Genomic DNA, 13,576 nt, shown 5'->3' on the forward strand with positions numbered 1-13,576 from the left:
ATTTTGTTCACATGAGCACAGGGATGCGGCAACGGTCGTAAGTGTGAAAAACGATCATAAGTCACTTTTCTGAGCGCCGTTGTGACTTCAAACCGTCACTAAATGAACGGTTGTAAGTCGGGGACTCTCTGTCCTCCGCAGGGGAGAACTGAAACCTTGTCCACTCATCCTGAATCCCATTTCCGGGTTAGCATCATATCTTGAAGTTTAAACTCAGAAAATTCAGAGTTTGCACAATTTGTTTCTCAGTCTTGACAAAACCGTCATAAGTCACATTTTTCCATTACACTGTAACTTTGAAATGTCACTAAACGAAGTCAAGGACTCCCGGTATATTGAAAATGGATAGAATTTTTAAAATTATTATTTTTTCTATAATGCATTTCCTGCTGCATTTGAAGAACTGCAAAGCTATTGGCTTCGGTCACTTTTAACTCAGTGGCAGCTTAACTGTTCTGTCCCCCTCCGCAGTCCGGGAGACACGAGCGATGACTTAATTAGCTGGCAACTATCAGCTCTGGCAGCAAACTAGTGAGTGTCTGCCAAGTATCTCTGTTATCTCTCTTGATGCCGATGAGTCAGCCAGGAAACCAGGAACAAACAGGACTTCAGCTCTAATTCTCTCCCTCTAAGCAGTTGATTTTCTCGCCACGAAGTGGTATAGCAGCCCTTGCTGCCTTTATATCCTGTGGGGTGTGGCTCCATGACTCAGCACTTCCTAGGCCTGCCCCACCCCTGCTTCTGTTGTTCCCGCCTCTCCTGCCTCCGAAACCTAGGGTCCAGCCAGGCCTGATTGCCATCAGCTGGGTCTGGAGGCGTGGCCTGGGGGGGAAAGAGTCAGGGGATGGAGGCCTCGTTATCTCCTCCACCTGGCCTGCCTCTGGCAACTGGACCTGAGCCAGGGAAGCCGGTGCTGCCAAGGTAAGTCCTGACAGCCCTTCCCCCTCACTTTCCGAGTCACTTTCTGGCAGGGGGCCCGGCTCGGGGGGCGCAGACACAACATTAACCCAGAAAACTGGTAAATTTCATTTGCATCCATAGTACTGTATTGATTTCAGGACCTTGACTTTAATGATGTCCCTCATTTCTCTGATGGGAATAACAGAATGACAGCGATGGGAGGGACCCAGAAGGTCTTCTAGTCCAACCCCCTGCTCAAGCAGGAAGCCCTATACCGGGGTGAAATTTACTTACCTTCACTACTGGCTTGCAAATGTGAGCACACGCACGCACCTCCTCCACGCATGCACAGAGCCTTCTGCATGCGCAGAGGGTCAGAAACGGGATGTGATGACGTCCGGGCAGGTAGGCGGAGCCTCCCATTGCAGGTGCTACCGGTTCTCCCGAGCCAATAGAACCGGCTGAATTTCACCACCGCCTTATACCATTTCAGACAAACGGCTGTTCAATCTCTCCTTAAAAACTTCCGGCGTTGGATCATTCACAACTTCTGGTGGCAAGTTGTTCCACTAGCTAATTGTTCTAATTGTCAGGAAATTTATTTTTTTATTTTTATTTATTTTTTATTTGTCAAACACATATATAAGTATGTAATGACTACATAAATTGGATATAATACCAATTTATGTAGTTATTACATAATATTACCGCTTGGTCTAAAACTTGGCAACTCCAAATCTCAACCAGCAAATGCTCAGTCTTACATATTGGAAAAAAGAACCCAAACACTAAGTACAAGCTTGATGGACATTACCTTACTGATGACCCCCATCCCGTTAAAGACCTTGGAGTTTTCATGTCAAATGATCTAACTGCCAAAGCCCACTGCAACTACATAGCAAAAAAAGCTCTAAGAGTTGTAAACCTAATTTTGCATAGCTTCTTTTCCAAAAACACTACACTACTAACCAGAGCATATAAAACATTTGCTAGACCAATTCTAGAATACAGCTCACCTGTTTAGAACCCTCACCACATCTCTGACATCAATACAATTGAACGTGTCCAGAAATATTTTACAAGAAGAGTTCTCCATTCCTCTGAAAACAACAAAATACCTTATCCCACCAGACTTGAAATCCTAGGCTTAGAAAACTTGGAACTCCGTCGCTTTCAACAAGACCTAAGTTTAACTCATAGAATCATCTATTGTAATGTCCTTCCTGTTAAAGACTACTTCAGCTTTAATTGCAATAATACAAGAGCAACCAATAGATTTAAACTTAATGTAAACCGCTTTAATCTAGATTGCAGAAAATATGACTTCTGTAACAGAATCATCAGTGCTTGGAACACTTTACCTGACTCTGTGGTCTCTTCCCATAATCCTAAAAGATTTAACCAAAAACTTTCTACTATTGACCTCACCCCATTCCTAAGAGGACCGTAAGGGACGTGCATAAGAGCACAAACGTGCCTACCGTTCCTGTCCTATTGTTTTTCTTTTCTTTTTCATATATATATATATACTTATACCTCCTAATATTTACTCATATATATGTTTATATACTATATAATCTTTTTGTATGATACTTATATATCTTGTTGTGACAAAATAAATAAATAAAATAAATAAATAATGAAAGGAAACAGTAGGACAGGAACAGTAGGCACGCTGGTGCTCTTATGCACGCCCCTTACAGACCTCTTAGGAATGGGGTGAGGTCAATAGTAGATAGTCTTTGATTTCTTCCTAGTTCCAGGTTTGAAGGCCAGACAAGAAATAATGGGTGGAAACTGAACAAGGAGAGATTCAACCTGGAAATAAGGAGAAATTTCCTGATAGAGAGAGCCATCCACCCATGGAACAGAAGTTGCCTTTGGAAGTTGTGGGAGCTTCATCCCGGGAGGCTTTCAAGAAGAGACTGGACTGCCACCGGTCAGAAATGGTGTAGGGTCTCCTGCTTGGGTGGGGGGTTGGACTAGATGACCTACAAGGTCCCTTCCAACTCTGTTAATCTGTAATATGAAATTGGGCATTAAAAAAAGTTCCTAAGAATTTTTTGGGCAGGGGAACCGAATGGAAAACTGGCAGCCAGCCCTTCCTGAATGCCTCCAAGCACCAGCTGGGCTTCCTGCAGGCAGCTGGATCGTGGACCCGCTCCGTCTGCAACAACATCATACTAATAAAGCTCATCAGATCCTGAAGCAAGGCACCGCAACGTCCTTTCGCGAAGCCTGCATGTGGAAATCAAACGCTAGGAAGAGTATACTTTTCTCAACATTTTGGGGGGCTCGCTGGGGAAATTATATTTCTCCCAGTCCCAGCTACGACTGGAAGTCTGGACAGGATTTGGAAGCAGTGAGGATGTCTTGTTCAAACTGATGGGTGCATCCAGGCAGGAGTAGAAGGAAGGAAGGAAGGAAGGAAGGAATGAAATTAGAATAGAATAGAATAGAATAGAATAGAGGAAGAGGAAAGAAGTAAGAATAGAATAGAACAGAACAGAATAGAGGAGGAGAAAAGAAGAAAGAATAGAATAGAATAGAATAGAATAGAATAGAATAGAATAGAATAGAATAGAATAGAATAGAATAGAATTTTATTGGCCAAGTGTGATTAGACACACAAGGAAACTTGTCTTGGTGCATACGCTCTCAGTGGACATAAAAGAAAATATACCTTCATCAAGGTTCAACACTTTACAACACTTAATGATAGTCATAGGGTACAAATAAGCAATCAGGAAACAATCAATATCAATATCAACTAATCAAGGAGAGATGCAACTTAGAACTAAGGAGAAATTTCCTGACAGTTAGAACAATTAATAAGTGGAACGACTTGCCTGCAGAAGTTGTGAATGCTCCAACACTGGAAATTTTTAAGAAAACGTTGGATAGCCATTTGTCTGAAATGGTGTAAGGTTTCCTGCCTGGGCAGGGGGTTGGACTAGAAGATCTCCAAGGTCCCTTCCAACTCTGTTATTATTATTATAATATAAATCATTAGGATACAAGCAATGCAGTTACAGTCATACAGTCATAAGTGGGAGGAGATGGGTGATGGGAACGGTGAGAAGATTAATAGTAGTGCAGATTTATTGAATAGTTTGACAGTGTTGATGGAATTATTTGTTTAGCAGAGTGATGGCCTTCGGAAAAAACTGTTCTTGTGTCTAGTTGTTCTGGTGTGCAGTGCTCTATAGTGTCGTTTTGAGGGTAGGAATTGAAACAGTTTATGTCCAGGATGTGACGGACCTGTAAATATTTTCACAGCTCTCTTTGTGACTCGTGCAGTATACAGGTCCTCAGTGGAAGGCAGGTTGGTAGCCATTGTTTTTTCTGCAGTTCTAATTATCCTCTGAAGTCTGTGTCTTTCTTTTTGGGTTGCAGAACCGAACCAAATAAATACATAAAGGAGAGAGAGAGAGAGAGAGGGAGGGAGAGAGAGCGAGGGAGAGAGAAGGGAGGGAGGAAAAGGAGAGAGGGCGGAAGAGAAGGAAGAAAGAAGAAAGAAAGGAAGAAAGAAAAAGAAAGAGGGGAAGGAAAAAGAAAGAGGGGAAGGAAAGAAGAAAGGAAAGAAGAAAGATAAAAAGATAATTTCAGACAAATGTAACTGTTGTTAATTTTAATGCTTTTATATTGATGCTTTTGTGGCATTCTAAGCTGCCCAGAGTCTCTTTGGATAAGTGAGAAGGATGCTGGAAAGAAAGAAAGAAAGAAACATAGAAAGGAAAGAAAGAAAGAAGGAAGGAAGGAAGGAAGGAAGGAAGGAAGAAAGAAAGAAAGGAAGGAAGGAAGGAAGGAAGGAAGGAAGGAAGGAAGGAAGGAAGGAAGGAAGGAAAGAAGGAAAGAAAGAAAGAAAGAAAGAGGAAGGAGAGGAGTGGAGTGGAGAGGAAGGAAGGAAGGAAGAAGTAAAGGAAAAAACAACAACACACCAAACCAGCTGAACAAACCAGGGGAATTCTGGGAATTGAAGCCCACCCATCTTCAAATAGCCAAGACTGACAAATGCTGGTCTTCATTAATCTGGTTTCCCTTTCTTCCCATGTAACTTTCATTCTCCAGTTTTTGCCAGCTTCTCCAAACCCGCAGAACAAACCAAGGTAATTAATAACTCCTGCCCGGGTGCGCCCGCTGTTTTCCCGAAAGGCCCGTTCCTTCCCTGGTCCGCCTAACAGCAACCTGGTTTGACAGCATGTGGTCACACTGGAGACCAGCTTCTCATTTTTCCTGGAAGAAGGCCAGACCCAGCCAACCCTCCCATTTTGAGCTACGCCAAGCTAGAGGGCTTCCAAGGCACCCTACTCCATCCTGCCATAATTTAAATTAAGGCAGACATCCCCCTCCCCCATTTTTCATTTCCACTTTGCCACAAGAAGCCTGTGATGGCATCAGTTGCCAAAGAGTGAAGTCATGGAACCAGGCGAAAGTTTCCAGAAAGTTGGCTTCCTTTTCAAAATCCAAGCTCAGACCAAATGCTGTCGGCATCGCCTTCATGCACTTTTATCATAGAAGATAATATTGTAATTGCACTTTTAATTGCTGCAAAGGAAATTGGAATCTTCCTTCCTCCCTCCCTCTCTCCCTCTTTCCTTTTCTTTCCTCCATCTCTCTCTTCTTCCTTCCCCCCTTCCTCCCTTCCATTTTTCCTTCTCCTTTTTCTTTCTTCCATCCCTCTTCCTTCTTTCCTTCCTTTCCTTCCTTCCCTTCTTCCTTCTCCCTTTTTGTTCCTCCATCCCTCTCTTCTTCCTTCCTTCCTTCCCTGCCTTCTCCCGCTTTCCTTTTCTTTCCTCCATCCCGCTCTTCTTTCTCCCTCCCTCCACTTCTTCCTTCTCCCTCTTTTCTTTTCTTTCCTTCATCTCTCTCCTTCCTTCCTATCTCCTTTTCTTTCCTTCCTTCCTTCCTTCCTCCTCCTTCCTTTGCCTCCTCCTCCCTCCCTCCCTCCTCCCTTCCTCCCTCCCTCCCTTCTCTTCCATTCCTTTCCTCCTTCCTCCCTCCCTTCCTCCCTTCCCTTGTCTTTCCTTCCCTTCCTCTCTCCCTCCCTCCCTTCTCTTCCCTTCCTCTCTCCCTCCCTCTGTTACTTCCCTTCCCTTCCCTTCCCTTCTCTCCCTCCCTCCCTTCTGTAGGAATTTAGCACCCAGCCCTCTCCTAGAAGAATGAAATATTCTTGGAAATATTAAAAAATCAGAGCATTATACCTCCTTGGATGAGAAAAGGAGAAACATGCGCTTGGAAAGCAGCCTCCACCTTTGCTAATAGCCCCAGAAAGACGGGTGCCAACCTATCTGCAAGACAAAAGGCTGGGCCAGCTTACCTGCAACACAAAAGACCTTCATCCTCAGGACATAATAGGATTAGCCCTCTACCCATCTCACCACATGGCACCTGGGAACATTGCATCACCCAGCAAGGTTCAACCAAGCCTGGGACTCAAGACAACCTACAAAGTTACCCCTGCATGACTTGCTGGGAGTCTGACAACCAATTAGGATACCTGCCCTTACACAGGAACAGGAAGCAAGTTCAAAGCCCAAGAGAAGGTATAAATATATCTCACTCTCCACTCCATGTGGTCAGCTACCCAGGATTTAAAACCACGTGGTCCTGTCCACCATTAAACCATTTTTCCAGGCAGCCTCCACTTGGAACTGAACCCAGATGGATATTTCTTTCAACACTTCCTCCCTCCCTCCCTCCCTCCCTCCTTCCTTTACTGCCTTTTTGTTCCATTGCTTTTTACAGCTGTCTGTAAAAAAAAACTCGATAAAACTTTATGGAAATTCACCCGATTCTCTTTCTGCCTCCAGCGACATAAAGTAGCTCCATATATCTGCCTTCCCTGCAATTAGCAGACGTTTAAAAAAATTCCAGCGGGAGAGATTTAAGGATTTAATTCTCCTCCTGAGGAAAAGGGATCAGATCAGCCTGCTTGGGTCAACTCATTTTGAGAAGCAGTTCTGGAGAATTCCCAAGAGGCCTTCCCTCATTAAGGCTGCCTCCATGTTCACAGCAAGCCCCAGAAACTCGGAAGAGATTATCCAAAAAGTGCTTTTAAACCAAATTTTCTCCAGCTTCCTCAATCACATATACCGTCCAGGTAGAATTTCCATATTTTTTTTTTGGGGGGGATACAATTCTATGATTGATCGGAGAAGACAGATAGGATAATGTTATAATGAAGAAAGAGGAGAAAGAAGATAGATAAATGTATTAATAGAACAGCAAGTAGATAAATGTATTGATAGAAAATCAAGAAATGTGGGAGAAATATCATAATAAAAGAAATGATGGTATTAAGAAATATCGGAGGAGTAAGAAGAAGACACAGATAATACACTGAACTAGATTAGGTATTGTATGTTTGTTTCTCTATAAAATAAAAAAATTGTTTGGAAAAAAAAAGAATTTCCATATTTTTTTCATGCTGATTGCTGGGCTCAAGTGAGCCTGGAGACAGGAGAATATACAGGCAGTCCTTGAGTTACAACCACTCGTTTAGTGACCGCTCCAACTTACAACCACACTGGAAAAAAAGTTTTTCCACACTTATGACCATTGCAATATTCCCCAGTCCACGTGATCAGAATTCAGAGGGTTGGCAATTGTCTCATACTTATGACGGTTGCAGTGTCCTGGGGGGGAATCACGTGATCCCCTTTTGCGACCTTCTAGCAAGAAAAAAACAACAACCAGATTCGCTTAAGAACCGTGCCCCTAACTTAACCCCCTGCCGTGATTCATTTAACAATTGCTGCAAAAAAGGATCATAAAACAGGACAAAGCTCGCTTAACGCATCTCACTTAGCCAGAGAAAATGTGGGGGATCGTTGTGGTCGTAAGACGAGGACTGCCGGTTCGTTGGCTCGGGTAGATTTACAGGCAGGCAGCAAACATGTTAGCAGCTTCCCGTTTGCAGGAAGCTAATTTTTGCTGGGGTGGTGTTTATGCACTGTGTGTGTCTGTGTGTGTTTCACAATTTGAAAAGAGGTTGTTGTTTTTTGTTTCTCGCAAAGGTTGTGGCCCCCGGGCGTTGGGCTTATTCCTGGCACTGCCACCCTGCTGTTTCTTCAGCCCTTCTTTGTCCTCGCCCTCCTATGGTGCCACCGCAGCTGGCAGTTCTGCCAAAGGGCTCTGCCACCCCTTCGCTTCCCACCCACGCCCCCTCCCCCCGGGTGGAGCCTCTGCCACAGGCTGGCTGGGGAATTCTGGGAGTTGAAGTCCACAGACCAGCAGGAGCTGCCAAGGTTGAGAAACATGGCTGGGCAACCTGTGTTTTGATTTGAGGCTGAAGACTTTTCACTTTTCCACCAGGGAAACCCCTCCCCCACCCTTATGTTGGGTCAACTCAAATGTTTTCGTTTTTGCAAAGGCTTCCTTCCTCTGACTTCTCCTTCCTTCCTTTCCTTCCTTCCTCCCCTTCCTTCTGTCCTTTCCTTCCTCTTTTCTTTCCTTTCCTCTTCATCCATCCATCCTTTCCTTTTTCCTTTTCTTTCCTCCTCATCCTTTCCTTTCCTTTCCCTTCCTCTTCATTCCTTTCCTTTCCTTTTCATCCATGCATCCATTCATCCTTTCTTTTCTTTTCTTTTTTTTCTTTTCCTTTCCTTTCCTTTTCATCCATGCATCCATTCATCTTTCCTCTTCATCCATCCATGCATCCATTCATTCATTCTTTCTTTTCTTTTCTTTTCCTTTCCTCTCCTCTTCTTTCCCTTCCTCTTCGTTCCTTTCCTTTCCTCCTCATCCATGCATTCATCCTTTCTTTTCTTTTCTTTTCCTTTCCTTTCCCTTCTTCTTCATTCCTTTACTTTCCTCTTTATCCATCCATTCTTTCCTTTCCTTTCCTCTTCTTTCCCTTCCTTTTCATTCCTTTCCTTTCCTCCTCATCCATCCATCCATTCATTCTTTTCTTTTCTTTTCTTTCCTTTCCTCCTCATCCATCCATTCATTCTTTTCTTTTCTTTTCCTTTCCCTTCCTTTCCTTTCCTTTCCTTCTTTTCCTTCCTTCCTTCCTTCCTTCCTCTTCTTCCTTCCTTTTATTCCTTTCCTTTCCTCTTGATCCATCCATGCATCCATGCATCCTTTCTTTTCTTTTCTTTTCTTTTCCTTTCCTCTCTCTTCTTTCCTTCCTCTTCATTCTTTTCCTTTCCTCTTCATCCATCCATCCTTTCCTTTCCTCTTCATCCATCCTTTCCTTTCTTTCCCTTTCCTTTCCTTTCCTCTTCTTTCCTTTCCTCTTCATTCCTTTCCTTTCCTCCTCATCCATCCATTCATCCTTTCTTTTCTTTTCTTTTCTTTCCCTTTCCCTTCCTTTTCATTTCTTTCCTTTCCTCTTCATCCATCCTTTCCTTTCCTTTCCTTTCCTTTCCTTTCCTTTCCTTTCTTCTTCCCTTCCCTTCGTCTCTTCCCCTCCATGCCCAGAAGCTCCCTGAGGCCACTCTGCCGGGAGGTGGGATACCTGGGACCCACATTGTAGCTTCCAACCCAATAGAAAAGCAAAGACAGGTTGTCCTCGACTTAAAACCATTCATTTAATGACCATTCACAGTTACCTTGCCACTGAAAAAAGTGACTTATGACCATGTTTCATACTTATGACTATTGCAGCAACCCCATGGTCATACGGTCCAAATTCGGGCACTTGGCAACCAGCACATATTTATGACGGTCGCAGCCTCCTGGGACCACATGATCCCCATTTATGACTTTCCCAACCAGCTTCCGACTAGCAAAGTCAACGGGGAAAGCCGGGTTCGTTTAACAACCATGGGATTCGCTTAATGACATTGGGGGGGGAAAAAGTCATGAAATTGGGCATCCTTCACTGAACTCTCGCCCCACTTAGGGATGAGAGTTCCTGTCATGGAATTGCGCAGCTGGTGCCCAAATGAAGTCAGAGACACTGACACAAATTTGTAGTTTTACATAAATATACAGACAAGATCGTCGTGAGGTAAATCATCGTGAGGTAAAATCATTGTGAGGTAAATCTTAACAGCCTATAGAATACACAGAAGAAAAAGGAGGGAAAAAAGGGAAACTCCCCCTTTACACCCAGCAACCAATCAGAGTGCAGATTGCCTCATGAAGGCGCCTGCATTCAAATTAGGAAACTTCCTCAAACCCCCAAATAAGTTACCCAGACCCAATCCACATATCAAAGGATAAGGTCTGCAAACACAATAGTTTATTAACAATAATAAATTAACTCTCCCAGCCAGACTATATGTTCACAAGAAAACACACACACACACACACACATGCCCCTCAGCATATAGACACTTCTACACCCCGGACAAGCTCCCCCTATAAAAGTTTGCCACTGTACCCCCATTTCTCTACAACCAACTGCTTTGCTTTTAGGAATAAATATTTCTTCTTTCCTCACAACTGTCTGGGTCTCATTTTTATTTATTCTCATGCAACCCCGGTTCGAGTTGGAACCCCAAATTATTCTTCCGACAGTTCAATGCTTGGCCGATAGCCCGAACGTTTTCTGCCATGTGCCGGAAAGGCAGAGATGGAGGTTTCAAAGACTATAATCTATATTTTCCACTATATTTTTTCGCCCTTTTCCTTTTGATTTATTTGGTTTTGGGAGTGGAAAATTTGGAAAGACTGACATTATTATTATTGTGTTGTTTTTTTCCAGAGAGCACACTCCAATAGTGCCAGCCCGGCTGGTTTCAATCAATCCTTCAATCTGTATTTATTTTATATGATTTTGTTTGCCTGTATTGCTTTTCTGCATGTTCTGCTTTGAAATGTGAAACAACCCTTTGCAGGCATATCTGTAGGATACGGACACAAAAGTCAGAGATGGTATTAATGATCATAGAACAGAGGTCTTAAAGCTGTCAAGTTTGAAGACCTCTGACAGTGAACATAGAATCATAGGGTCGGAAAGGGACCTTGGAGGTCTTCTAGTCCGACTCCCTGTATGTGCAGGAGACCCTAATTGAACCTCTGCTATTTTTAATGTGCATTTTAAAATGATTATTAAATTTAATGTTCTTTCTGCGCCAACTCAGTAAGCTCAAACTGCCCAAGGAGCTGCTGATCCAGTTCTACAGAGGAATTATTGAGTCTGTCATTTGCACCTCTATAACTGTCTGGTTCGGTTCTGCAACCCAACAAGAAAAACACAGACTTCAGAGGATAATTAGAACTGCAGAAAAAATAATTGCTACCAACCTGCCTTCCATGGAGGACCTGTATACTGCACGAATCAAGAAGAGGGCCGTGAAAATATTTACAGATCCCTCGCATCCAGGACATAAACTGTTTCAACTCCTACCCTCAAAACGACGCTATAGAGCACTGCACACCAGAACAACTAGACACAAGAAGAGTTTTTCCCCGAAGGCCATCACTCTGCTAAACAAATCATTCCATCAACACTGTCAAACTATTTACTGAATCTGCACTACTATTAATCTTCTCATCGTTCCCATCACCAATCTCTTTCCATTTATGACTGTATGACTGTAACTTTGTTGCTGGCAATCCTTATGATTTATATTGCTATATTGTCCATCAATTGTGTTGTAAATGTTGTACCTTGATGAAGGTATCTTTTCTTTTATGTACACTGAGAGCATTTGCACCAAGACAAATTCCTTGTGTGTCCAATCACACTTGGCCAATAAAGAATTCTATTCTATTCTATTCTTGACTCTTTTGGCTTTATCCTGCAGAAACCCTTATATCTTCACGCAAAGATCTTATGTGAAATTTCATCTTATATGAAATTTTGATTTGGGGCTTTGCTGATTAAACCAATTGGTTGTTCGAGAAATTTCGATTTAAGACCATCTTAATACTCTACAGGTCATCCTCGAACTACCACCATTTGCTCAGGGACCATTCAAAGTTTCAACACCACCGGAAAAAAAAGTGACGTTGACCGTTTTTCACACTTACGACCGTTGCTACATTTCCCCCACCATCACACGCTTGGCAACGGACTCATATCTGTGACGCTTGCAGTATCCCAGGATCACGTGATTCCCCTTTTGCGACCTTCTGACAAGCACGATCAACGGGGAAGCCAGATTCACCTTAACAACCGGGTGACTAACTCAACTGCTTCAGTGATTCACTTAACGACGGAGGCAAGAAAAGTCATCAAATGCAGCAAAACTCATTTAACAACAACCGTCTTGCTTAGGATTGGAAATTTTGGTCTCCGTATTGGTCATAAGTTGAGGATTACCTGTATTTGGTGTTTTACCATATTTACTATATTGGGGGGAAAAAATTGAAAATCCACATTTCCCTGCTTTTCTTTTTTTTTCTTTCTTTCTTCCTTTTCCTATGGTTTTCCTTTTCATTTGTGTTTTACACACTCTAAAATAAATAAGCAATTAAAAGGTGCTTTAAGAAAGAAAGAAAGAAAGAAAGAAAGAAAGAAAGAAGGAAGGAAGGAAGGAAAGAAGGAAGGAAAGAAGGAAGGAAAAATAAGCAGGGTGGATGGGAGACCACTCAGAAATGTCAGGGCTTTTAAACCTTTTGAATAAAATAACATTATTAAGAATAAAAAAATAAAATAAAAAAAGGGAAATGCCAGGGCTTTAAATCAAGGTGGGATCCGGCCAAGAAGGCAACCTCAAATCATTGCTTAGCATCACCAGGAAAACCACACTAGAGATCCCATAAATCTCTCCAAATTGGCTCTGCCCCTCTCAAGCCGCAGCGAGGCCGAATGATAGGAAACTGGCAGAAATCCACGCCAAGGCTGGACGCCGAAGCCTCTGTGAAATACCCGCAAAACAAAACTCCACAGGAATTTGTCACTGGGACCTGAATTTACACAGCAAAGATTGCGGTGGTTGTGAAATTGGGCTCTGACCCTGCCCCGCCCATCCCACTGGCTAATAAGCCATTAAATGAATATGAGCGGAGAGCAAAGGGCTGATTTAGTGGGTACCATCCCAGGCCAGCCTTCTGGATCCCTTCCAAGGCAGATTGGCTTCCTTCCAAGTTGGATTTGTTTTCTCTTTATCCAGCACTGCTCGGAGGAAAATAGAAGGGCGGCTCGTTGGTGGCATCCTTTGGCTGCCATGCTTCCTCCTCCTCCTCCTCCTCCTCCTCTTCCTCCCTTCCAGCACTGATTATATTACCTAGTTGGGTCATGAAACGTCTGCAAGAAAGCCACCCAGCTCAGAGAGCACCAAGGACCCCATATTTCTCTTCTTCCTCCTCCTCCTCCTCCTCCTCACACACCCCACTCCCTTCCAGCACTGATTATATTACCTAGTTGGGTCATGAAACGTCTGCAAGAAAGCCACCCAGCTCAGAGAGCACCAAGGACCCCACATCTTTCTTCCTCCTCCTCCTCCTCCTCCTCCTCCTCCTCCTCCCTTCCAGCACTGATTATATTACCTAGTTGGGTCATGAAACGTCTGCAAGAAAACCACCAAGGTCAAAGAGCACCAAGGACAACACAATCTCCATCACCACCTTCTCCTCCCTTCCCCAAATTGGCTAGCTCTTGCACACACAGCAATCCTTCTTCTGCCCGTCCAGATTCCTCACGATTTTGACAAATGGCTCAGCGGCCAGAGAACCAGGATACAAAAACCAGGACACGTTTGCAATATCTTGACGCTGCCTGACTCGTTTGGGTGGGAGCCCTAAAGCCAGGAGGCCACACTGGAGAAGGCCTGGCCTG

The 13,576-nt window shown here is 43.5% G+C and overlaps 1 protein-coding gene across 3 annotated transcripts in view; it reads right to left on the reverse strand.

The window, feature by feature from the left end:
- The window catches only part of MASP1 (MBL associated serine protease 1), a 102,136-nt gene that overhangs the window by 63,542 nt on the left and 25,018 nt on the right, over positions 1-13,576 (reverse strand). The window lies entirely within an intron of this gene.

This window comes from Ahaetulla prasina, chromosome 6, assembly GCF_028640845.1.
Source record: "Ahaetulla prasina isolate Xishuangbanna chromosome 6, ASM2864084v1, whole genome shotgun sequence".
In the NCBI taxonomy this organism is placed as follows: domain Eukaryota; kingdom Metazoa; phylum Chordata; class Lepidosauria; order Squamata; family Colubridae; genus Ahaetulla; species Ahaetulla prasina.